Source organism: Mixophyes fleayi, unplaced genomic scaffold (assembly GCF_038048845.1).
Source record: "Mixophyes fleayi isolate aMixFle1 unplaced genomic scaffold, aMixFle1.hap1 Scaffold_2085, whole genome shotgun sequence".
NCBI lineage: Eukaryota > Metazoa > Chordata > Amphibia > Anura > Limnodynastidae > Mixophyes > Mixophyes fleayi.
In genome coordinates, this window is record NW_027446291.1 from 42501 (window position 1) to 47500 (window position 5000).

Sequence of the window (5000 nt, forward strand, 5' to 3'; positions counted from 1 at the left end):
TCTTATACATCTAAAAACCAGCATTGAAGGAAGCCGGAACAAGAGAGAAAAAAAAAAAAGCCTACAGCACCTGGTATTCCCAGGTGGTCTCCCATCCAAGTACTAACCAGGCCTGGCCCTGCTTAGCTTCCAAGATCAGACGAGATTGGGCTTGTTTAGAGATGTGTAGCTGTAGGTTTTGGCTTCTTATTGACCTACATCTCTTATTATCTTAAAACCAGCATTGAAGGAAGCCGGAACAAGAGAGAAAAAAAAAAGGCATACAGCACCTGGTATTCCCAGGTGGTCTCCTATCCAAGTACTAACCAGGCCCGTCCCTGCTTAGCTTCCAAGATCAGACGAGATTGGGCTTGTTCAGGGTGGTGTGGCTGTAGGTATTGTTTTCTTATTGACCTACATCTCTTATACATCTAGAAACCAGCATTGAAGGAAGCCGGAACAAGAGAGAAGAAAAAAAGGCCTACAGCACCTGGTATTCCCAGGTGGTCTCCCATCCAAGTACTAACCAGGCCCGTCCCTGCTTAGCTTCCAAGATCAGACGAGATTGGGCTTGTTCAGGGTGGTGTGGCTGTAGGCGTTGTTTTTCTATTGACCTACATCTCTTATACATCTAGAAACCAGCATTGAAGGAAGCCGGAACAAGAGAGAAGAAAGAAAGGCCTACAGCACCTGGTATTCCCAGGTGGTCTCCCATCCAAGTACTAACCAAGCCCGGCTCTGCTTAGCTTCCAAGATCAGACGAGATTGGGCTTGTTCAGGGTGGTGTGGCTGTAGGTATTGGCTTCCTAATGACCTACATCTCTTATACATCTCAAAACCAGCATTGAAGGAGGCCGGAACAAGAGAGAAAAAAATGTCTACAGCACCTGGTATTTCCAGGTGGTCTCCCATCCAAGTACTAACCAGGCCCAGCCCTGCTTAGCTTCCAAGATCAGACGAGATTGGGCTTGTTCAGGGTGGTGTGGCTGAAGGTATTGATTTCCTATTGACTTACATCTCTTATACATCTAGAAACCAGCATTGAAGGAAGCCGGAACAAGAGAGAATATAAAAAGGCCTACAGCACCTGGTGTTCCCAGGTGGTCTCCCATCCAAGTACTAACCAGGCCCGTCCCTGCTTAGCTTCCAAGATCAGACGAGATTGGGCTTGTTCAGGGTGGTGTGGCTGTAGGTATTGTTTTCCTATTGACCTACATCTCTTATACATCTAGAAACCAGCATTGAAGGAAACCGGAACAAGAGAGAAGAAAAAAAGGCCTACAGCACCTGGTATTCCCAGGTGGTCTCCCATCCAAGTACTAACCAGGCCCGGCTCTGCTTAGCTTCCAAGATCAGACGAGATTGGGCTTGTTCAGGGTGGTGTGGCTGTAGGTATTGGTTTCCTATTGACCTACATCTCTTATACATCTCAAAACCAGCATTGAAGGAGGCCGGAACAAGAGAGAAAAAAAAAAGCCTACAGCACCTGGTATGTCCAGGTGATCTCCCATCCAAGTACTAACCAGGCCCAGCCCTGCTTAGCTTCCAAGATCAGACGAGATTGGGCTTGTTCAGGGTGGTGTGGCTGTAGGTATTGGTTTCCTATTGACCTACATCTCTTATACATCTAAAAACCAGCATTGAAGGAAGTCGGAACAAGAGAGAAAAAAAAAAGGGCCTACAGCACCTGGTATCCCCAGGTGGTCTCGCATCCAAGTACTAACCAGGCCTGGCTCTGCTTAGCTTCCAAGATCAGGCTTGTTCAGGGTGGTGTGACTGTAGGTATTGGTTTCCTATTGACCTACATATCTTATACATCTAAAAATCAGCATTGAAGGAAGCCGGAACAAGAGAGAATAAAAAAAAGCCTACAGCACCTGGTATTCCCAGGTGGTCTCCCATCCAAGTACTAACCAGGCCTGACCCTGCTTAGCTTCCAAGATCAAACGAGATTGGGCTTGTTTAGAGATGTGTAGCTGTAGGTTTTGGTTTCCTATTGACCTACATCTCTTATAATCTCAAAACCAGCATTGAAGGAAGCCGGAACAAGAGAGAAAAAAAAAAGGCCTACAGCACCTGGTATTCCCAGGTGGTCTCCCATCCAAGTACTAACCAGGCCTGTCCCTGCTTAGCTTCCAAGATCAGACGAGATTGGGCTTGTTCAGGGTGGTGTGGCTGTAGGTATTGTTTTCCTATTGACCTAAATCTCTTATACATCTAGAAAACAGCATTGAAGGAAGCCGGAACAAGAGAGAAGATAAAAAGGCCTACAGCACCTGGTATTCCCAGGTGGTCTCCCATCCAAGTACTAACCAGGCCTGGCTCTGCTTAGCTTCCAAGATCAGACGAGATTGGGCTTGTTCAGGGTGGTGTGGCTGTAGGTATTGGTTTTCTATTGACCTACATCTCTTATACATCTGAAAACCAGCATTGAAGGAGGCCGGAACAAGAGAGAAAAAAAAAAGCCTACAGCACCTGGTATTTCCAGGTGGTCTCCCATCCAAGTACTAACCAGGCCCAGCCCTGCTTAGCTTCCAAGATCAGATGAGATTGGGCTTGTTCAGGGTGGTGTGGCTGTAGGTATTGTTTTCCTATTGACCTACATCTCTTATACATCTAAAAACAAGCATTGAAGGAAGCCGGAACAAGAGAGAAAAAAAAAAAGGCCTACAGCACCTGGTATTCCCAGGTGGTCTCCCATCCAAGTACTAACAGGCCCAGCCCTGCCTAGCTTCCAAGATCAGACGAGATTGGGCTTGTTCAGGGTGGTGTGGCTGTAGGTATTGTTTTCCTATTGACCTACATCTCTTATACATCTAGAAACTAGCATTGAAGGAAGCCGGAACAAGAGAGAAGAAAAAAAGGCCTACAGCACCTGGTATTCCCAGGTGGTCTCCCATCCAAGTACTAACCAGGCCCGTCCCTGCTTAGCTTCCAAGATCAGACGAAATTGGGCTTGTTCAGGGTGGTGTGGCTGTAGGTATTGTTTTCCTATTAACCTACATCTCTTATACATCTCAAAACCAGCATTGAAGGAGGCCGGAACAAGAGAGAAAAAAAAAAAGCCTACAGCACCTGGTATTTCCAGGTGGTCTCCCATCCAAGTACTAACCAGGCCCAGCCCTGCTTAGCTTCCAAGATCAGATGAGATTGGGCTTGTTCAGGGTGGTATGGCTGTAGGTATTGGTTTCCTATTGACCTACATCTCTTATACATCTCAAAACCAGCATTGAAGGAAGTCGGAACAAGAGAGAAAAAAAAAAGGGCCTACAGCACCTGGTATCCCCAGGTGGTCTCGCATCCAAGTACTAACCTGGCCTGGCTCTGCTTAGCTTCCAAGATCAGGCTTGTTCAGGGTGGTGTGGCTGTAGGTATTGGTTTCCTATTGACTTACATCTCTTATACATCTAAAAACCAGCATTGAAGGAAGCCGGAACAAGAGAGAAAAAAAAAAAAGCCTACGACACCTGGTATTCCCAGGTGGTCTCCCATCCAAGTACTAACCAGGCCTGGCCCTGCTTAGCTTCCAAGATCAAACGAGATTGGGCTTGTTTAGAGATGTGTAGCTGTAGGTTTTGGTTTCCTATTGACCTACATCTCTTATAATCTCAAAACCAGCATTGAAGGAAGCCGGAACAAGAGAGAAAAAAAAAGGCCTACAGCACCTGGTATACCCAGGTGGTCTCCCATCCAAGTACTAACCAGGCCCGTCCCTGCTTAGCTTCCAAGATCAGATGAGATTGGGCTTGTTCAGGGTGGTGTGGCTGTAGGTATTGTTTTCCTATTGACCTACATCTCTTATACATCTAGAAAACAGCATTGAAGGAAGCCGGAACAAGAGAGAAGATAAAAAAGGCCTACAGCACCTGGTATTCCCAGGTGGTCTCCCATCCAAGTAATAACCAGGCCCAGCTCTGCTTAGCTTCCAAGATCAGACGAGATTGGGCTTGTTCAGGGTGGTGTGGCTGTAGGTATTGGTTTCCTATTGACCTACATCTCTTATACATCTCAAAACCAGCATTGAAGGAAGCCAGAACAAGAGAGAAGAAAAAAAGGCCTACAGCACCTGGTATTCCCAGGTGGTCTCCCATTCAAGTACTAACCAGGCCCGGCTCTGCTTAGCTTCCAAGATCAGACGAGATTGGGCTTGTTCAGGGTGGTGTGGTTGTAGGTATTGGTTTCCTATTGACCTACATCTCTTATACATCTCAAAACCAGCATTGAAGGAGGCCGGAACAAGAGAGAAAAAAAAAGCCTACAGCACCTGGTATTTCCAGGTGGTCTCCAATCCAAGTACTAACCAGGCCCAGCCCTGCTTAGCTTCCAAGATCAGACGAGATTGGGCTTGTTCAGGGTGATGTGGCTGTAGGTATTGTTTTCCTATTGACCTACATCTCTTATACATCTAAAAACAAGCATTGAAGGAAGCCGGAACAAGAGAGAAAAAAAAAAAAGCCTACTGCACCTGGTATTCCCAGGTGGTCTCCCATCCAAGTACTAAACAGGCCCGGACCTGCTTAGCTTTCAAGATCAGACGAGATTGGGCTTGTTCAGGGTGGTGTGGCTGTAGGTATTGGTTTCCTATTGACCTACATCTCTTATACATCTCAAAACCAGCATTGAAGGAGGCCGGAACAAGAGAGAAAAAAAAAAAGCCTACAGCATCTGGTATTTCCAGGTGGTCTCCCATCCAAGTACTAACCAGGCCCAGCCCTGCTTAGCTTCCAAGATCAGGCTTGTTCAGGGTGGTGTGGCTGTAGGTATTGGTTTCCTATTGACCTACATCTCTTATACATCTCAAAACCAGCATTGAAGGAAGTCGGAACAAGAAAGAAAAAAAAAAGGGCCTACAGCACCTGGTATCCCCAGGTGGTCTCGCATCCAAGTACTAACCAGGCCTGGCTCTGCTTGGCTTCCAAAATCAGGCTTGTTCATGGTGGTGTGACTGTAGGTATTGGTTTCCTATTGACCTACATCTCTTATACATCTAAAAACCAGCATTGAAGGAAGCCGGAACAAGA

At 46.5% G+C, this 5000-nt stretch overlaps 9 non-coding genes and 13 pseudogenes across 9 annotated transcripts; all 22 read right to left on the bottom strand.

Annotated features, from left to right (window-relative positions):
* Positions 1–58: 58 nt before the first annotated feature.
* LOC142121038 (5S ribosomal RNA) lies at positions 59–177 on the bottom strand (annotated as a pseudogene).
* Positions 178–257: 80 nt separating this feature from the next.
* Positions 258–376, bottom strand: LOC142120952 (5S ribosomal RNA; annotated as a pseudogene).
* Positions 377–457: 81 nt separating this feature from the next.
* On the bottom strand, positions 458–576 carry LOC142121091 (5S ribosomal RNA). Its single transcript, XR_012683865.1, has one exon. It is a non-coding gene; the product is annotated as a 5S ribosomal RNA (ribosomal RNA).
* Positions 577–657: 81 nt separating this feature from the next.
* Positions 658–776, bottom strand: LOC142120921 (5S ribosomal RNA). The gene has a single exon (XR_012683830.1). It is a non-coding gene; the product is annotated as a 5S ribosomal RNA (ribosomal RNA).
* A 78-nt stretch (positions 777–854) lies between these two features.
* On the bottom strand, positions 855–973 carry LOC142121000 (5S ribosomal RNA; annotated as a pseudogene).
* Positions 974–1054: 81 nt separating this feature from the next.
* Positions 1055–1173, bottom strand: LOC142121072 (5S ribosomal RNA). The gene has a single exon (XR_012683863.1). It is a non-coding gene; the product is annotated as a 5S ribosomal RNA (ribosomal RNA).
* Positions 1174–1254: 81 nt separating this feature from the next.
* LOC142120867 (5S ribosomal RNA) lies at positions 1255–1373 on the bottom strand. The gene has a single exon (XR_012683780.1). It is a non-coding gene; the product is annotated as a 5S ribosomal RNA (ribosomal RNA).
* Positions 1374–1453: 80 nt separating this feature from the next.
* LOC142121003 (5S ribosomal RNA) lies at positions 1454–1572 on the bottom strand (annotated as a pseudogene).
* Positions 1573–1844: 272 nt separating this feature from the next.
* Positions 1845–1963, bottom strand: LOC142121040 (5S ribosomal RNA; annotated as a pseudogene).
* Positions 1964–2043: 80 nt separating this feature from the next.
* On the bottom strand, positions 2044–2162 carry LOC142120907 (5S ribosomal RNA). The gene has a single exon (XR_012683817.1). It is a non-coding gene; the product is annotated as a 5S ribosomal RNA (ribosomal RNA).
* Positions 2163–2243: 81 nt separating this feature from the next.
* On the bottom strand, positions 2244–2362 carry LOC142120959 (5S ribosomal RNA; annotated as a pseudogene).
* An 80-nt stretch (positions 2363–2442) lies between these two features.
* Positions 2443–2561, bottom strand: LOC142121131 (5S ribosomal RNA). The gene has a single exon (XR_012683873.1). It is a non-coding gene; the product is annotated as a 5S ribosomal RNA (ribosomal RNA).
* Positions 2562–2643: 82 nt separating this feature from the next.
* LOC142121005 (5S ribosomal RNA) lies at positions 2644–2761 on the bottom strand (annotated as a pseudogene).
* Positions 2762–2842: 81 nt separating this feature from the next.
* LOC142120854 (5S ribosomal RNA) lies at positions 2843–2961 on the bottom strand. Its single transcript, XR_012683768.1, has one exon. It is a non-coding gene; the product is annotated as a 5S ribosomal RNA (ribosomal RNA).
* Positions 2962–3042: 81 nt separating this feature from the next.
* On the bottom strand, positions 3043–3161 carry LOC142120912 (5S ribosomal RNA). Its single transcript, XR_012683822.1, has one exon. It is a non-coding gene; the product is annotated as a 5S ribosomal RNA (ribosomal RNA).
* A 273-nt stretch (positions 3162–3434) lies between these two features.
* On the bottom strand, positions 3435–3553 carry LOC142121096 (5S ribosomal RNA; annotated as a pseudogene).
* A 79-nt stretch (positions 3554–3632) lies between these two features.
* LOC142120859 (5S ribosomal RNA) lies at positions 3633–3751 on the bottom strand. The gene has a single exon (XR_012683772.1). It is a non-coding gene; the product is annotated as a 5S ribosomal RNA (ribosomal RNA).
* Positions 3752–3833: 82 nt separating this feature from the next.
* On the bottom strand, positions 3834–3952 carry LOC142120945 (5S ribosomal RNA; annotated as a pseudogene).
* An 81-nt stretch (positions 3953–4033) lies between these two features.
* LOC142120976 (5S ribosomal RNA) lies at positions 4034–4152 on the bottom strand (annotated as a pseudogene).
* Positions 4153–4231: 79 nt separating this feature from the next.
* On the bottom strand, positions 4232–4350 carry LOC142121016 (5S ribosomal RNA; annotated as a pseudogene).
* An 82-nt stretch (positions 4351–4432) lies between these two features.
* LOC142121043 (5S ribosomal RNA) lies at positions 4433–4551 on the bottom strand (annotated as a pseudogene).
* Positions 4552–4632: 81 nt separating this feature from the next.
* On the bottom strand, positions 4633–4741 carry LOC142121120 (5S ribosomal RNA; annotated as a pseudogene).
* Between the last annotated feature and the right edge of the window lie 259 nt (positions 4742–5000).